Source organism: Diorhabda sublineata, chromosome 4, assembly GCF_026230105.1.
Source record: "Diorhabda sublineata isolate icDioSubl1.1 chromosome 4, icDioSubl1.1, whole genome shotgun sequence".
Taxonomy (NCBI): domain Eukaryota; kingdom Metazoa; phylum Arthropoda; class Insecta; order Coleoptera; family Chrysomelidae; genus Diorhabda; species Diorhabda sublineata.
Window position 1 is genome coordinate 16,344,778 of NC_079477.1, and position 20,832 is coordinate 16,365,609.

Consider the following 20,832-nt stretch of genomic DNA (forward strand, 5'->3'; position numbering starts at 1 on the left):
GCGACCTCTAGGTCTCGTTATTTAATAGCCAGACCTCGTACTCTTTTGGGCGTTCCAAAGTGAGCATTGAAAGAATTAGCGGAAGTTTCAAAACTCAAGGAACTCAGATTGCAACCATGAGAATATATATCATTACTTGATGAGGTATGGGATATTATAAGTACTTTTGAAACATTCTTGTGGCGCAAATGTTAAGCACCCCACTAAAAAATTACTTACTTACAAATTATAACATAACCTCTTTAAAGCTTTCGCTTTATATTTTGAGTTTTTATCTCAACGCTCAAAACGCCTCGCAAGCCATTCCACTTGGATTTAAGATTATAACGCTCTGGACTAAGTGGAACGGGAAAGGTCGTGGTTGTCGTGAGTGCTTAGTGGAAATCACCCTAAAGAATAGTTAATGTTTCTTCACACAATGAGTAAGTGTGACCAAAGATCACCCTATTTTGTGAGTGTGACACGACTTCGGCACTATACAACCAATGGAAATTGTAATTTATGAAAACTCTCATGCTTAAACCCAGAGATAACTCCAGAAAGCAGGAGAGGGGAGAAATCCCTTACCAACGTATACGAGACCGATCCGATCCGTCGATAAGCCGTCTGGGGTACATTAATTCTAAGGAGGAAGCTTTCAAGACCTCACCAAAAATAACTGTACTACTACAATCAACAGCTGCAGCTACACAATACAAGTTTTTGCTTCTCCCAAACTGCTGCGTCTAGTATCATGCAGATGCGTCAAGACCTGCGCAAAAGCATGTAGATGCAAATCCTTCATAAATAGGTCTCTTACCGTTTTACTAACTCGAATATGAGACAACGAAAAACGTATTAACTCTGAAGTAGTCATTAGCAGCCATTCCAAAGTCTTCCATCAAATCTCTCTTTGCTGTCTTTTTCCATTTTTCTAGTACAAACTTTCTATATGCTTAATTCCATCGCTTCAAAATACTTGAAATAAAAATTTGCCGACATGGGCTACAGCCTACTCAGCCTGTTAGTAAATCCACAACTGAATCTGTACCCTTTTCAATTATACATCTGTAAATCGTTTTTCACTATATAATTGAAAATTTTCAATTCACATCACTGTTCTTCCGGAACGGCGATATATCTGATTGTCAATATCAGATTATATTGTAATAAAGATCTACTAAATTATGTCAAAACGCCAAAAATACATTATTTATCGAAATAAATCCAAGTGAAAGTAATTTCCTGAAGAGAATTATCAAAGTATTGAAAAACATGAATTAAGGAAATTGAAAGATTTCCCCCCGAGATAAGAAGTGGCGACCTATAAGCTGGAGGTCAAGCTTTTTCATTACTGTGTAAGAAAACGTTTATAGAAAATACGATTACGCCATCTGTAAATAAAATGTAAAAAACAAAGTTAAATAATGGTGATTATTTCAAGTCCATAGTATAGTTCTTCAAATATCAATTGCAAAGACAGTTATGCGAGAAACAATTAATATTTTATAAATACGCACGGCACTCATTAAGAAATGAAAAATAATGTTTACTACCCGTATAAAATTTGGTTTACATCTAACAAATCGTCAGTCCACGTGAGTTCATCATCTCCACTGGTTACCAATGAAAACATCGAATCGTAAACATAAATGCCTTTCTATTGGCCGAAGCTACCAGAAGGCGTATGTACACAATTTCTTTAAAATATCACTGCCAGAGTTAGTCTACGATAAGCAGTGGTGTGGCTTGGTGAAATTCATTTAATTCGTAAATTTCTTTATGTAAATAGAAATGTGACGTTCTTTAGACCATGGGCGAATAAAGACAATGAAATTGCACAGTGTAGTGAGAATAAAGACAGGTATGAATTTAATAATAAAGATTTAGATATACAAGCACAGCAAGTTATTTCAAATATATTTGAATGTTTAAAAAAGGAAAATATTCAGAAATCTGATAACGCTATAATAATAAGAATTGCTGAATTAACTAGAGTAAAAACATTTTCCATTTATCGATTAGTCACGAAAGGGGTTGCTGTGGATCATTCACAGAATCAAAAAACGTGTAAAGAAAAACTGAAATCAGTTGACAAAGCTACTCAAGATTTTATACGTAGGACAATTTATAATTTATATGAGGAGAACAGGGTTGCGACATATATATATAATATATATATATATATATATATATATATATATATATATATATATATATATATATATATATATATATATATATAATATAGCAAAAGGTAGCAAATTATCCAGAATACAATTATACCAGTTCAGAAACATGGCGTTAAGTGTTGTCAGCATGTAGCAATAACCGAATAGTCAAGGATAGTTTGATAGCGACAAGATGTTTAAACCAAACTTCCTCACAGGTAAGTATATTTTACTCGTCTATTTACGTTTTATAATTTAATATTAAGTTAGTTAGTAGCAAGTTAGCGAGGTATAATAATGATTTTTTTCCAAGTTCTAAGTAGGACTGCATTTAAGTGCATCTGTCTAAATAACTGAGTATAATGCCGTCCAATTTATAATGATTCTATTGCCTTTTAATGAGTAGTTTCTCGCATAAGATGTACATAAAAGTATTTATAAAAATAATATATTTATAAAATGAGGTATCTACGCCTATGGTAGATCAAACAAAATTGTCGGCAAGGGTTTTTATAATCTGCAATTGATATTGGAAGAACTATACTAACAAATTTAGAAAGTTTAGAAGTCTAGATATATTTATACCGCCCGAGATCCGTTCTAAATGATACTACGTCATTGGCGCCGATTGTATAGAAAATCGGCCGTCCTGTTTGACAAAATGCTACCGACAAAAGTGCTATTTAGACGACAAAGAATTGATTTGTTTTTTCGTGGTTCTTCAAATATATTCCCTTAAAATGGCTACTTATTTTGCCACAAATAACGATTTTGTGACTGTTAAATTCCGCAGGATGAACAGACAGATTTATAAAATAATATATTCATGGGGCAAAAAGATTTTATGTGCACATAATGTGCACTTAATTTTGAGATACCAAGTATTAAAGTTTGAACAAATATATTAAATTTAATTTGGAGCAAATTCGACTTCGATTTTGTTGAACTTACGGTAATCGAGTAAAAAAGTATTTGATTTTCATCACAAAATAATTAAAATCAGATAGGGAAATGCTATTGTTTTCTCAATGTTATAGCGCCCCTAGAATCAGTAATTTAATTTAGTTAATGCCTGATTATGTATGTAGATTTTAAGAGTTTTTATAAAAAAGTCCTTACCCCATTTTGACGATTTCGTCATGAAAATCAGACCGATTTTATTTTTTACTTAAAAAAATACTCTTGTGGTCAAATTTGATCCATATTAAACGTGAATTTTGAAAATTATAAGTTCTGGTGCCCTTTTTTTCTTTATTAATATTCAGGCCTGGACACCACGCCAATGCAAAAAAAACCGAATTACAAGTCTACACAATAAAACTACTTCACTATTGTTACAATAATACGTCAAACTACCATGTATCGTATCGTCGTAAGTTTTGAATATGCTATTTAAAAAATGAAAGTACCTATTTACCTCGAAATGATCTTCACAAACAAACCGATTACTTGTACTTGACAAAACAGTATTCCTTTTACTGTTATTTTTCATTGCATGACACCATTTTTTCTTTAATTTTTCTCTCTAAGGGATACTTAAAAATACTTTATTTGGTGCAGTTATAGTGGTGTTGGTACATTTTGGTACAATGCAATATTTATAACGGACATTCGACATCCTAACAAAAAATACGACCAATACGACTCGATACGATGGTAAAACAAACAAGGTGTGGATGCTGCTGTAGCTATTGATAGAAAATCGATCGGCGCTGATGACGTAAGCATGCGATTGGTGTGAAGAAATTAGGGCAGAGTAAAAATATTACACAAAATTTATATCAGCGCTATTATGAGTGCTAGAGACGTGAGGTAAATTGCAAAATTTATATTAAGGTGTGCCCATCATTTAAAAATTTAAACCCGACATCGTTATCAGATCATTGGTTATAATTACCATTAAACCATTGTTTTGTGGACGTTAATTAAGCAAGTGTGTAAGCAATAATGCTCGAATTGGAAGTTGGGTAGGTACTAATTATATAATGTTATCAAGACAGAATAATTTAAATATTTTATTAAAAAAAGTTATCGTTTATTTTGAGACATTGAGCACAATTCAACGTTCAAATACAAATGTCTTAGAAACATCTTGAAATATCTGGATGGAAGTGACGATATTTTTTCCTTTTTTTATTCGACTAGGATAATAATTACACTCTTCTAGTCAAGTTTTTATTTTAAAGCCATATTTTTATAACAATTAACCTTGTGCTAACATTTGTGATTTTAGTATAATATAAACAGTTGTTAGAACCTTTGATCATACCTATCACAATCTGCATATATTTCATAAGTATTCCCAGTGGCGTAACAGACGAGTCCGCAATGCGGGGGCCCGTGAGTCATTCATATTGGATTTTATCAATCATTCAATAATGGTATAATTAATATCATTTACTTTAATAATCATATGTTGTTATTGATAAATTTAACGTTTCAACTTGGGTTATTAATTATTATGCTATCGTACTTTCATACACTGCTTATGTCTGAAACCAAATAGGCCTAACATTTTGAAACATTAAGTTACCTGGAGTCATGAGCGTTGACTGGGGTTTTTAATATTGCCATGTTGGCAAAGCTGCTTATCTGCTCCTCATCCCTACTTTTCCCTCCCGCTGTCATCACTCAGACCAGTCAGTCAAGCCTACCTGTGACGACAGGCGTCTGCGTTGTTTACATTTGCCGAATGACCCGTAGATTTAAATTCTCATTCGTAGTGTATAGTAAAGTGACCATTTTACTATTTCCCACTTTTTTATGTCACAAAAATATAAATTATGAATTCTTTTAAACCAAAATACGAACATTTAAGTGGCGCTAAGAAGAGGAAATTAAAAGCCCAACAAAAACAATCGGAGGCAAAACTTGAAAAAATAAACACCTAATAGTAGTAGTAGTTTTTCTTCAAATTCCATAGATCAGGGATATCCAGATCAACAAGAAATTGGCAAAATTGTCAGTGAAGAAAAAGACGATACCGGTGGTGATAATTGTGGTGAAAGTTCTGTCAGGGAGGATTCATCAGAAAGGGATGAGGACGTAGACATAGTTACAGATATCGTCAACAAAACAATAAATCTTTTTCTGAAAAATATTATTTTAAATCCACAAAAATGGAGTTTAAAATATCACGAACATGGCTTTATTATTCACCAAAAAAAGATTCTATGTACTGTGAAGCTTGCTGATTGTTTTCCGAAAGAAAAATGTTACAGTCAACAACATGGATTGAGGAGTAAAAAACAAACTGTTGACGTTAATATGGAATTTAACATTAAAATGAAACCAAATGGGCGAAAGTGTTGGATCGAATAGTAAATGTCACGCTTACTTTGGTTGCTTCTAATCTAGCTTTTAGGGGCTATAGAGAAAGCATTAGTCAGTCAAACAGTAAATATGATCCAGTGTTACAAGAATTTGTCACTGGACCTATATATAGCAATAAATATATGAGCCCTAAGATACAGAATGAGCTCATACAGCTTTTATCAAACAAAATTGAAAATAGTATTTCAAATGAAATTAAATCTGCACATTTTTTTCTTATAATTATGTACACAACATAAGATAAACTAAAAAAGACCAACTTAGCCAAACAATAAGATATGTTTCAATTTCAGAGGACGAAGCAGGAAGACCAATTTGTTTGAAAATAAAAGAAAGTTTTTTTGGGGTTTAAAGAGGTAACCTACCAAACGGGACAAGACCTAGTGGAAGATATATTAAAAAGTATTGAAGACAAGTTAACCACAATTTGGTCTTATATGATGCTATCTCAAACATCAATAAGTCAGTATCCACATCAAGTGAGAAAACTCAAACTATTTCATTCATTCAAAAACACTTGGAGAATTTCTAGTTTGTGTTTCTAGTGGTGTTGCACACTCTTATCTTTGAGCCAATAAACCTGGTATTAAAAAACTTTCAAAGAGAAGAAATGGACCTACAGAAGGCACCTAAGCTATTAAATGACTCAAAAAGTGAGCTGTTAAGTGTTAGAAATAAATATGACGTAGCAGTTCTTATTCAACAGTGGGGAGTTGAAACTAAGTTTAAAGACAAGACACGCCGAGAAGTAAAAAAAGTTGATAAACTAGTAGAAGACGAACGCCTATCGGATCCTGAACTTTATTTCAAGACGGTTGTTTATTATGGAACTTTAGATATTGTAATAAATCAAATCACTTTAAGATAGAGGGAATGGACAATGTCAGTAGTACGTTTTCTGTTCTCATCCGAGTTTTTGTCATCATCTACAGATGAACAGTTGAATCTGAAATCAACAGAACTAGCTACTGAATATAACGAGGATCTCACTTCAGATTTTCCTCACCAAAGCACAGCATACATTTTGTTCTTAACTTTGCCAGTAACTGTTGCGTCAGATGAAAGGTCATTTTCGAAGTTGAAATTGATTAAAAACTACCTTCGAAGTACCATGTCTCAAGAAAGGCTTAGAGGGCTAAGTATATTAAGTATAGAGAGTGAAGTGGCAAGACTGACTGATTTAAATGAGGTCATAAAAGCATTAAGAGCGAGCAAAATCAAAAGAAGAGCTTGAGACATTTTGAATAGCTTTAGATCCAAAAAATGATTGTTTTATATTTTTTAGTCATTTTGGGTTTTAAACATTGATAAATTTATTATTAAATATTTTAAATTTCCCTTTAACAAATAATTATTTTCTATTTCAGTTTTGCCTTAATATTCATTGTGTTAAGTTAAATAAAATATTTTGCTATTCTATTAACTTTGTTAGCCTATCTTATTTTACCTCACGATTCATCATTACCAAAGATATATATATATATATATATATATATATATATATATATATATATATATATATATATATATATATATATATATATATATATATAGTATAATAAATTAAATATTAAACCTACTCTTGATATAAAACATTCCGATACGGATTAAAACAGTATGATTGTAGTTGAAGAGAAAGTTGTCAATATTGCCATAAAATACCATTGCCAAAAATAATACAAATATTAAAGGGAGCTTTTGTTGTTAGTAGAGAGCTACCTACTAGCTGCTGTCAACCTTACCACTAATAAATCCCTGTCGTGATGATAATTTACTAATCTATGACGATACTGTTTGATTACGTTGTATCGGTGGTCCAAAAATCACTCATGGGGGGACCGAAAAAATCTGTTGCGCCACTGAGTATTCCAATATTCAATTTTATTCTTCAATTAGTATTTATCATATCAATTATAGAACTGAATATGATAAACTATTTCATATTTATCAAATTTTCCAGTTTAGGTTAGTTTATAAAATCCCCAACTCGTAATGGGGAATATGATAAAAATTCTTAACTATACGAAAAATCGTTTAGTTTGCGCAACTGTTTGGCACGTGACAACCACGTCATTTCAGAAGTGGTTCCAATTTCTTTGCAAGTAGACGTTTTTTCGCTGTCCTCTCGTAAAAATAAAAAATTGAATAATGGCTGGTATGCTTGAGCGTTTTAATTACAAATTACTTAATATTATGGATACTAAGAGAACAAACGGTTAGGTTAGGTAGTGAATTACAAATCAAATCAAAGAGTACAAAGAGCGTGAGAATATCCTCATCCCTTTTGGGCACTGTATTTTTATTACATTGGCGTGTTTACAAGTTTTCCGTATTCTTATTGTGTAGAACAAGTTTTGCTAAATGAAGTGAACAGAAGCGGTCTCGTTTACATGGATACTTTATTATTGGCAGTCTTTTTCCGATGTTGCCCGATTTCACTAATGAATTCGGGAAGGGGCAAATATATATTGCAGGTTGTTTACTTGTCCTGTTTTTTCGGTTTCAATTATTATAGGAGAAATTGTACATAACGTTACTAATTTTATGAAAAAAAGAAGCAGAGGAAGGAATTACCATTCCTTCAAAAAATTACAGGTAAACATCTAGATTTTTTAAATAATAAGACCTTTTTGCATGGAGTAAGTAAATGTGAGGTTGAAACCATAAAATGTATTACCTATTTTCCTTTTTACTAAAGAAAAACAGGGCACGTTGCCACTACATCTTGGCCAACTTAAGTGTCCTTTTAAAACTGATTTTAGTATATTTTGCGCTTTTTTAATAGCAAAGCTAAGCTATCAAGAGGTGTTTTAAGTTTTATATTAGCATATTTTACACTTTACATTACTTTTTCTAAAAAATATGGAATAATATTTCAGAGAAAGGACACCAGCTACAGATGTGTCCCAATCTACTTATCAAAAAATTAGCTCAAAAAGTTGAATGGAGTGGGCCAAGTACGTCATTTAAATCGCCGAAGAAGACTCCTGATAAAATTGAATTCAGCTAATAAGCATACTTAATTATTTACATATCAAGTTTAACTTCATAGAAAAAGTTTGGGCGTTAGTAAAAAACTGGGTAGCGGCGCACAACATAACATTTAGGTTGGCGGACGTAGAGGTGCTTGCTAAGCAAAAATTTGCGGTTGTGACGGCACAGGAATGGTCTAGTATTTGTAGACATACAAAAAAAACAAAAGACAAAAAAAAACAACTCAAAAAACTCTATTCTACTGGCCTAATAAGCAGGGTTCGTTGATGTTAAATCTGAAATGATGTTATAAAAGCGTAGCTTCTGGCATGAAATTTACTTCAATTATATTTTATGATGCCGTATTACTTTTACAGATATAAAAGTAATGAATAACTATAAATTGATCAAAAAATCCGATTTAAATAAAAAAAAATCTGATTTATATTACGAGTTGGGAGTTTTTATAAACTAATCCGTAAATTTTATAAATATTAAATAATTTATATTTACCAAATTCAGTGGTGATTATGCATAATCACCGTTAATATTATATAATCGCCGAACTGTAGCATTACCACCAAAATGATAGCTGCCTTTATAGCTAATTGATATGATATATTTTCGTAAAAACAAACATTTTTAATATATATATTAATTTCTTCACAACAGTTAACATATAAAGATTATAATATGATTTCATTGATAGTTTCTTTTAATTCAACTAACAACTTAAACAGTAAACAGTTTCATGGAATCAAATAAATTATTCAAAATTTTCCCATAATTTATGTAATGTTGGAGTTTATAATTTACACAAAATAATGTTCTTATAGATTTACCCTGCATTATTAATTTCATTCCTTGTGAAATAAGTAAAATAATTGTTTTGATCTTTATGATATAAAATATGTTTTGAAAATATGAAAATAGTTTATTTATTTTAACTATTTTGATAATGATAACTTCATATAAGTGAGGTGATAGTTCCTTCAAAACCAAAAATTTAAATTTTCTGGCAATAAATTTTAGGATATTAAAAGGTTATTTTGAAAATCTAATTCTGAATAACTTGATCCTTTCATACTAAATCAGTTTCAAGCTTAACTGTATGTAAGAATAACTTTATACAATAAACCTTGTTAATATCAAGACAATTTATATTTTAACTATATGAGAAAAGTTTTCAAAATACAAAGGGGGTAAAATGAAGTATATTACATTACGAGGTTTAAGTGTATTGGAATTTTTTTTATGGCAAACAATAATAGTAAGAGAAAAAGAGAAATGATGTGATTAATATTCGATTCATATACACTGCGAAAATTGAAACACATTTATTCAAAATTCAAAAACTTAACTGCATCAAATTTTCAAATTGACCCCTTTGATTTAAAAATATTTCCAAAGTTTTGAGACATTATAATTTGGAATAACTCCAGGCAAGCCTGAGAATAGGAATCTTTGCTACAAGTTCAAGTAGTATTTCGACGTCACAATCTACTGATTTCAAAGCTCTGGCGCTATTTTTGATAGCATAATTGCTTTATCACAAGCCCTATAGAATTAATTTGTCTGCGGCAAATTTTGTTCAAAAATTTTTTATTTCGACTTAGATGTAATAAAAATATTGTTGACACGGCGAAGACGAGTTTTGAAATTTTTAGAGAAAATTTAATTCAATAAAAATTTAAATATAGGATTATATGCAGTATACTAAATATTTAGGCGTCTCTATATTTTCTCTAATTGTGAACTAAGGCATCAAATTTCAGAGGTAATTAAAGGCAGCAGAAGAAGAATAGCCTACAAGCGGCAAATTTTTAAATTCGCCACTGACACTAAAATTATTTATAATTTCGTTATTTTAGTCATGAACGCTATAGAAGAGTTTATAGGTGGCATTAGCTTGGAAGCCAGCCAAAAATCTCAAAGTTGGTTATGATTCAGGAAGCTGCTCAATACATAACAGACTTTCAGCAGCCGCATGTAGCACCATATTCACCTTTGTGCAATTTGAGCCTGGATTTTATGACCACCTTGAAAATGTCAAGGAATAATCAGGGCAAAGAGAGACAATTGAACTGATTTCAAAACAACATAATTATTTTCTAAAATTAGTAAGTAATTTTTATATACCCTGTATTTTTATTGATATGCTTAATAAAGAATGCAAACGTTAAGAATATATAAGTATTCCAGAAATAATTTTAGCCCATTGGCGTTAGACTGTTTTTTAATTTTCTGAAGTTTGTTATTTTCGAGGCGCACTGAATTTCGAGTTTACAATGATACTAAAATATTTGTTACATCAATAGGTCTTGTCTTATATGTCTTAGCAACTCAAATTATGTGACTTCATTTCACCTTTTGTATTAAAATGATAAAACCATTGCAAATTTGGAATCATAAAACAAAATTTACAAACAACAGCATAAGCACAAACAACTTTATTTCTTACAATTGCACGGTGGTAACAGCTGAGCCTCTATTCTGCGAATGTCCTGCCCATTTCGCTAAAATATACACACCTCCAAAAGTCTGTTTATTTTAATTTCAGCATTTTTTGTTTACAAATACCTTCTTATCTTATCATAAAAATAAAAGCAATTAGGAAGCAAAAACTTGTTTTCGTATGAAAATATTCAGAATTTTGTAAAAGAAGTCAGTTTTGAACTTCAGAGAAGGAAGATCAGTACAATAGCTATTTTCACTCGAAGAAACCGAAGAATAACGGTCACAGCCCTTCGAAGTACCATAAGAAGGAGGTTAAATCTCAGGGTAAGAAGACCTTTAAGGGTACCTCGACATAGAGCTGAACGTCGCCAATGGGCTGTAGAGCATCGGAATTGGCTTTTACCCCAATGGCGCAACGTCTTATTTTCTGACGAGTCACGATTTGGCCTTGATAGTCGCTACTTAACCCGGCGTTACATACGTGAGGTTTAATGAACCCCAGTTGCGGAAAACTCTTTAAAAATGAAACCAAATGTAAAGCTATGCGCGTGTCCGTCCATGTAGCTTCCCAAATATGTATCCGCCTTCTCTTCCGGGTCTCAACTCAGTTCTCGGTTGACACTGAATAAAAGCATACGCCGTTGAAACGTTCTGGGGTGTATTAAAAACCTCATCTATGTATTCATGTAACTGATGTTGTGAAGTATTATTTTTTTATTTATTTCGAGTTCTACGTAGCAAAGTGAAGTATTTATCATAAAGTAAGTTTTTTTATTTATTTAAGTTATGTTAAATGATACCAAAAAGTTAATAAAATATTTTCTTCAGAAATACAGATCATGTCATCAGGTCTTACGAGGAGGAACAGAAAAAGCTCCTGGCGTTATGGGCTGAGACAGAAACTGATGATGACGTGTGGTTTCAAGAAACGAAAATGGCATTGATTTGATTTCTGAAAGTGAATCCATCTCCGGCACCGTTTCTGAGCAGGATATAACAATGAAAGATCAAACGCCTAACAATAACCCGGACAAAGAAATTAATTACTATTAATGCTCTTGTGATATATAGAGAAAAGAATCAATATTACAAACTTTTGAGGAGGATTTTTATCAAAATGTTGGGCCTACAACTGATCCAAGGACAGATTAATGATAGGAAGAATAATCAGAGATTACTCGGAAATATTCGTCAGAAAATTGAAAATTTCGGCAAAAATAACGATGAAGTTGAACCGGCCATGGTTTCAAAGGTTATAGGAAGGTATGCCCAAGAAGTCTAGATCGCAAAACCAAATACTCCTGTGGACGCTGCCACTCATAATTATGCGTGTAGCATGCAGTACTGAGGTCTGAAAATTGTGTTAATTCAGACAAGGAGTAATGACTTGCATGTAACTCTCAAATATATTTATGAATTTTCTTTTTGCTCCCTTGTTGTTAGACTTTTGTTTTTTAAACATTTTTTAGAGCTAGAATTTTTATTTTTGTTCAACAGATTTTTATAAAAAATGTGTTTTTCAGCAGGAAAAAATGCACATGGTTCTTTTATTTAGTTTTTTTTATAAAATTTTTGATAAAGTATTTTTTTATGTTGTTTTGATTTCCTCAAGTATATAAAGTGTAAAATATTGGAAAATTTTAAACCAAAGGAAATATTAAAATTTGGAAAATGGGGTTTCACAGACCTATGTAACACCGGGTTTAGTACCTTGAAAGAGTTGTTCTAACACCTAGGACTGAAAAATCCCAAAAAATTGCATTCTTTGTGAGGATGTATTTTGGAAGCAGAACGATAAGTTGTAGAGTCTTGTACAAAATATCTTCTATGTATAGGTGCTGAGTGGATGTATAGCCAAAACGACTTTCAAAAACAATCTACTGTATCTTACGCCAATGAGTTTCACAAAACTCTAGAGACTGTCATATATAGTGAATACTAAATCAACAAAATACATTAATCGTTAGGAAAAGCATGAATAATGAAATATAATAACTCGAACCTGTTTACTTCATATTTTCAAATATATTTTTCATACTAAAAAATACTTTAGGCCACTAACTATTAATGAAACAGCTTTTATTCACAACCTCTAATTTCAGTTGATATAATATAATCTAAAAGGAACTATCAAATCCATAATTTCATGTTATCAATTACTTACTAGACTAAGATTAATAATTGACGACAAATTTTTATATTATTAAAATATTAATGGTTATAACACAGATTAATTCAACACAAAAATAAATTGAAAATGGCAGTGGCTAAACATTTCGTAAGTGGACAAATTCCAACCTTTTACTTTAATAAGGAGACAATAATCTAAACAATAGCAAAAGATTATAAATAAAATTGATGATATATATGTGCCCATAATTATGAAAGTGATCAAAGTCAAGGTTTAAAACAAAAATGAATTTATCACCTACTGATAAATTTATTCAATGTAATTATTACGATATTGTCAAAAATGAACCTTCAGATAGCGGTAGTAATTTCAACGTTATACGGAGTTCATTTAGTAATGTTAATTATGAAGGTGGTCTAAGTAAAAAAATTATATAAATACAACTTTGAAATGGCGTGTGGCGCCCTGTTTAACGGATTTCTAAACTACATAATAAGCCGATAAAAAATGACAATCGAATAATAATAACAATAGAGTATTTATATTATTTGAGAAAAAATCGTTTATTTACAATTTTTATTATATATATTTTTTAATTCTTTGATCAATATTTATAGAGAAAAAAATTATTGAAAATACAAAAATTTTATAGGTAGTTTAAACTTTTTAATAAGGCCGGCATATTGCGTTACATCATAGGTATAAAATAAACATAACATATGCTATAAAGTAAATACGACAGTTATTCTCTCGGTTATTCTAAAATAAGCGTTATTATTGAGCTTTGGTTCATTAGAAAAATGGTATATAAATCGTGTTTTGTACCAGGGTATAAAAAGACCATGACCAAAACACGAAATTATTTTTGTTGCCAGGATCATTTTAATGTAGGTAAGATTCAAATTTAACTTATTTTAATATTTTATAGTAATTAAGTTTATTCTGCTCTTAATTTTTAACGTGATTATGTAATAATGTATGAGCTTAACCTAAAAGGTTTATTAACTTTATTCTTATATATAGAAAAGTATTTCATGTATACATAACTAATTAATAAAAACTGTATTATAACAGCATATGCTACGTTGCCTGCAACAATAACCTCGTTTTTCATCACTTTTAATTAAAAATTTTATTTTCTGACATTATTTCAGGAACTTATAAAATAAACAAAAATATAAATACTTTTTAAAAAATGCAAGTACCCTATTCATTTCGGTTCACCTAACAATATAATTCAGTTGTGCTCGTCAGAACTAATTATTGGCGGCAAATAATTTTTATATTTTACCACTTTGTCAACAGATAGCGGTTCAGGTAAGTTAATAACAACTTACTTATTAAGTTAATTATTATTTGAATGGAAAATGGATAAGAATAAGACAATTGACATCTTCAGAGGAACCGTACCAAGAGTTTATTGTAAATTTAGAAACCCCAGAAATGGTGCAAGGTAAAACAATATAAATGGTGCAAATAGAAAAGAAAACGTACAAGAAATGAAGATAGTTACGCACAAAATATCAGAATAATTAAGATAAATAATGGCGAAGAATATACAACAAAAAAATCGAAACTTGTTAGTGCCAAAATATTTTAGAATAAAGATTGCATTTAATCAAAAGAATGTTTAGATCGCGTAGGATACAATGAAAGAAAATAATTTTGCTAATTTTTGGAAACTGAAAGATTTTGAAACCCAAAATCTATATCTATGTAATACAGTTCATCAACGATCAATGAAACAAAGGCGGCCCAAAACTTTTTAAAGACCTATGAGTAAATGCAGCTACATGATTAGATTTTGTATTATTGAGTGTTGAAAAGTTATAGTAAAGTTAAAATATTCCTAAAAGTCAATGGGCCAACAACGTTTTCTTTCCTTTTCATTGTTCTCTTTATACTTTAAATTATTGTAAGATAAAAATGAATGAATATTTATTATTGAACATTGAAATAATTTGTAATTTTTCTGACAAATAAACATTATTATGTATTTTCTGTGAAAGAGTAATAAGTCAAAAGTATTTGTTTGCCGGAATTTTTTTAGACACCTCGTGCTCCAAATGTTAAAACACCTGGAACCTATCGTCGTTGGAAGCTGAATGTATCTCCGCAAAAAAACAGATGAAATTAAGATAAAAACAATACGAGAACATACACTCCTGGTTGAAAATATTTGTCCTGATTTAGATATTCGTAAAATATATAACCTGTATGTAGAGAAATGTGAGAAAAATAATGAATCCTTTGTTAAAATGTGGATTTACAGGAAAATATTTAATACTGAATTCAACTTACAAAAAGCAATCCCGTATCCTAAACTGTCGACTTCGTTAGTCAATTATAAGTGAAATATGTGCGTATTTAGGTTTCCAAAACTTCCATGATGACAATGTCAAGATGAATGCATGGGATTAAACTACAGAATCAAGAGGTGCCAAAATCGTAACATTAAAGTAGCATTGACATGGATGAACATTGCTCAGACATCAAATAATAATATTGAAATAGTAGACCACAATTTTTGGTATCAGGTATTTCCTTTCAACTGAATGACCGTGATATTGAGTTGACAGAAATTAAAATTAAAAAAAGCAAATTAATAATGCAAACCTCTGCATTATTATAAATTCATAGAAAAGGGGATAAGAAGAAATACATTTTTGATAAAATGAATATCGCACCAGATTTTATTCCAACGAAATCTCTAAAAGAATCATTAACAAGAAGAGTTAAAAATTCAAAGGATGAGATTCTTGAAAAATAAACCTCATAAAATGTTCTACAAAACTTGTTTAGATGATTCGAAATTCCACGTTCTGGATCTTTCACCTTTATATTAAATTACTTCCTTTATACACCCCCACTAGACCAATAATGGAAGAAAAACATAAAGATATTATGTCTTTACTACCATACATCCCTTTAGTTTTCTAGGAAGATTTTAAGAATCTTAAAAACTCGAAATGATAAAAATAATAATTAATAAATGTACATAAATTAATTCATCAGTTAGGGCATTCAGTTAATTTTGAAAGTGGTCTAATTCAATTCAAGATTAAAAAACATTTTCATTTGAAATCCACACAAAATTTTATTTCATAATAAATTTCCATTAATCAAAACTAAGAAAATTATAAATTAAAATATCCCATAATGTAAAAATATTTCTTTCTACTACCGTGCGAAAAGTATGTACTTTAGACACACTGTCGAGTGTGTTAAACTTTACTTTACGCACTAGTGCGTAAAACACATACTTTAAGTAGTAGTGCGTATAAAATGTATTAGTACTATTAAGATCTCCGTAGTGTAGTGGCTAGAGTACGAAGCTCATATATGGGAGGTCCGTGCTGATGCCACTTTTCATTTTTCTACTTAGGTAGTAATAGGCATTTATACATGCCGAAAAGAAGAGTTGTCAAATTTAATAATACTAATTCATCTGTTATTTTATTAATTTGTTCTAATCTTGATATATTTATAATAAAAGTTTACATTAAACTTCTGTATCTGAAGGTGTTTTTTCGACTCGAAAAAGGGTACTTTACACACTTGTTAGATAACTAACTATTAAATTTATTAAAATGCAATTCATTAAATATCGCGTAACAAAAAATATAGACCATTTTCATAATGATGTGCATATATGAGGTCGAACCTTTCTTTTTGAACAGTTTATTGTCTAGGCACCAGCACTCATAAATAAACTGTCTGACCTTCTATCTGACCAGATAGAGTAACTGTGAGTGTTTGTGTTGCCGTAGAAAAAGGTGTGTCGTTTATAAATATCACCAAAAACTCCAGCTTTGAACTTAATCTTCATCATATTTTGATGAAGAGCAAAATTAGGAAGAAATGTGAGAAGTAATTTAATAATTCAATTTACAGAGCCAAATCAAGACGATTTACCAACCAAAACATAAATTTTCAATTCTCAAGACTTTTTATATGTTTTTTTTTGATAAATCGTCTTGATTGTAGGTCTCTTTTGAATTAAAACAAGTAAAAATTGACGTTTCGACTTATTTCGGTCTTTGTCATTATATTTTGATAAACGAAATCTCTTAATTTAACGATCGTTTTAGTTATGAGATTGTGACAATCAAACAGCAAAGTGTATTTTTTATCTGAGCTTTTGAATACTTATATATTTGAATATTGATTTTCAACCATTAATTCTGGAATAATTAATTCCCTGGTGATAAATACTCAAGTATTAAAAAGCTCGAAATATATATTAAAAAGAGTCTTTATTGCCACAATCTGACAACAAAACGTACATTACAAGTAAATCTTGATCAACTTAACTTCATAATAGAGATGATTATTGTGGTGATAAAATATTAAAGTGTAGAGTACAATTTGGTATTTTATTGCCACCACCCTCGATAATCATCTTTATAGATACAATAAAAGCCACCAAAAATAATTAATTTGCACTAAATGTAGAGCCTAATTGAGTGATGTTCCTTTAATCAGATAATTGTAACAAAATTATAATTATTTATAAAAACTTTATTTGTAATCTATTTAGCCATATCTTGTCACTTGAACGTTTTGTCTAAACTTAAGTATGGACATTTTTCACATATTTATCAAATTTTATGTCTTAATAAAAACCATACAAAATTAAAATGGACCGAAGAACGATGGATGATATTTAAAAAAATCAATATATTGAGGATTGCAGCATATTTGGAAAATAAGAACTCTTTATTAAACTATAAATCCAAGCTTTTGGGAAGTGTTCTTTATCAGGGAAAGTTCAATTTTTAGAACGAAATATGATTCATATCGAATATGTATGTTTTGCATTGGTTGAAAACTCATGAATATGTAAAAATATTTAAAAATATATAATTAAGATTGACATAACTGTTAGACAATGCACATATTTTAACAAAATAGCAGTCAATGTCATTGACTCAAATAAAAAATTTGCCATTCCCATGCGTGAATTTCTGCCGATGAATCACGTGTTCGAATTGGATAGCCAATGGCTTTATGGTTGGATAAACGGTCGAAAGTTTCCCATATCAATAGGTGAGCACGTAAGGAGTGGATTGGTGGCATGAAGATTTTGTCTAGCGGTATGTATACAATTTCTTAGAGAGAAACTGGCTTTGTTGGTGATTGTTGATGATTTCGTGTGATATTTGAGTTGGAGGAATTAGGGTACAAAAAAATACTCCTCCAAATACAAAAGATTATGTACTGAACAGAAAGACATTTTGAAAATTTATAGTGAAACAATGTCTTTCCTATCAATTAGATGTCAATGGTTATTTAAGTGTGGGTGTACGTATTGATATCATAGTATGTCTGATTCTTTTAAATAAAACCACAAACCCAAAAGGGACCTTTTGATACACCACTGAAAGCAACAGAGATATACACAATTTCAGCCTCTTTTGAATACATAATCAACCAGTACTATAGGAACAAATACATCTGTACCTGTTGCGACAGCCGACTAGTTTTGATCACTCAAGGCGGTGATTATCACCTCTAGGGTGGTACAAAACTGTATTTAAGAAGCTGTCTAGACATAACTGTGTGAAGCTTGTGTGGATCCTAGGGCATTCTGGTGTCCAGGGAAATAAAAGGAGAGAAGAATTAGCGAAAAGTGCTGTCAGGAGTACACTGTCAGTCTCCTCAATTTCTGTGCCTGATGGTTTAATCAAAAGTCTAATGGACAAAAGAGGTTTCTGAATATGTCGTTGAAAACCACTGGCATGCGACACATCAAAGCCCATTTAAGTTACTGGGGAACAGTCACATTCAATTAGAAAAAAATCAGTTAAGAATGATCGAGTCGATGGCCACTGTATACAGCAAAACACCTCAAGGCTATGGGATCATGAAAGATACTCAATGTCCAAGATACAATGGTGGAGAAGAAACTTCACTCCACATATTATTCAACTGCGCTCACCTTCTGTGGTATTCGAGAAGATATCCTGGAAAGGGACGTGGGAGAAAACATTATAATGAAATCAAGGAGAAAGATATATGTAGGCTTCTTTGCTTAGCCCTCTAAGTGGGTTTCTCCATAACCTGTACTCCAACTCAGGAATTGTTCTCCAGGGGGCTTGAGCACAATGCCAAAATTGATGAGCGTTCGTCAGAATCCAATTCTAATATTATTTCAGTTTTACATCAATTGTAGAATAGGTGAACATAATTTTGAACCACCTTATAAATAGAATTTAATTTTAGATTATTCCATACTTAAAGATTAGCAAAATGCGATATACTATCTATATATTGATAGTAACAGATGTTTAAATTTTTGTCGAGATCTACAATTACAATAGAAATAAATTTTTATTAGGGAAATGATTTAACCTACTTTAAGTTAAGTTTGAAACATGTATAAACTAATCTATTAAAATAGATCAAACCGTTTCCCTTTTTTTATAATTTATACATATACTAAATAATACAAAAATATACTTGGTTCAACAGTAGGATTGACTGGAGAACTAAAATAAATTTTATGACACAATTTTTTATACACCCCGGCAAAACCTACATATATGAACTCACAAGACATCAGATCAGAAAAATTCAAGTGATGCACATATAGTCTTTTCTATATTTTAATGATAGCAATAGCCTAACATCTAGAAAAATATAATTTATATAAAAATAAAATTGATGCTTTTTACAATTTTTATATTTTTATTATATTTATTTATATGTACAATAAATCGGCATGCTTGTAATTAATGAAGTGTAACCTATTATCGACATGTTAACAACAAAAAAAAACAAAAACTCAAAATTTAGTCACAAAACTGACAAAAATGTTCCTTAATCATTTCAGTTTCTGTTTAAATAGAAGCGTGTACTGCCCTTGAAGATTTACACAAAAAAACATCCTAGGAAATTGAGAATTTCTTGCAAATACATTCATTAATAAAATAAAAAAATATATCGCTCATTTGAAACGTTTTTTATCTATTGCACTAGATTTTTCCAAAAAATTACAGAATAGCAGTTTTATTATTATAAGTGAAGACAATAGATAATTGAAAATCATAAACTTTATTGTTTGTATTGGTTGAATTATTTTCAAAGCAGGATATTGAGAATTTAGTACATGGATATGATTATCAACAATTAATTTAAACTTTATGTATGTTGTAGCTGCCAACAATGTTCTATATTATTAGATTAAAAAATAAGAACATAAAATAATTCTACAATACAAATTTCGTATTAAAGCAGTAAACTATATACAACACGAGCATAAACATTTATTACGCTCCAAAATACCTTCACTACTGGATGGAATAAAAGTTGTAGTCTAGTTTGAAAATTTTTATAGGACTAGGTCATCTTACTATAACATATTTTTCACAAGGCTGTAATACTAATATCAATTTGCTAATAATAGAAAATGAAACCAATATAAACGCGTTTAATTCCATTTTACTGTTATTTTATGATAGAAGGCTAGAGTATTTTAATGAATGGCTTCCATGTAACTATTATTGACATGAGAACATTCGTGAAATTTTATGTAGTAAAAACATGGGAACCCAATTTTTTTATTTTAACTTTCTAATGATGTCAGTTCAGGAAAGGTAATACGAATCTATTTTCAAAGTATAAATTTCAATCTATATTAGAAACTTTATATGGGACTTGTTCATAATAGGATCCTTGCATGGTTTGAGAAAAAAATTGTATGGATAGTTCATAAACTTTTATTATACCAATGAGAATCGTTTTCTTATGTAGTTAAAAAATTGAAATTTTTGCGATTTTCAATTA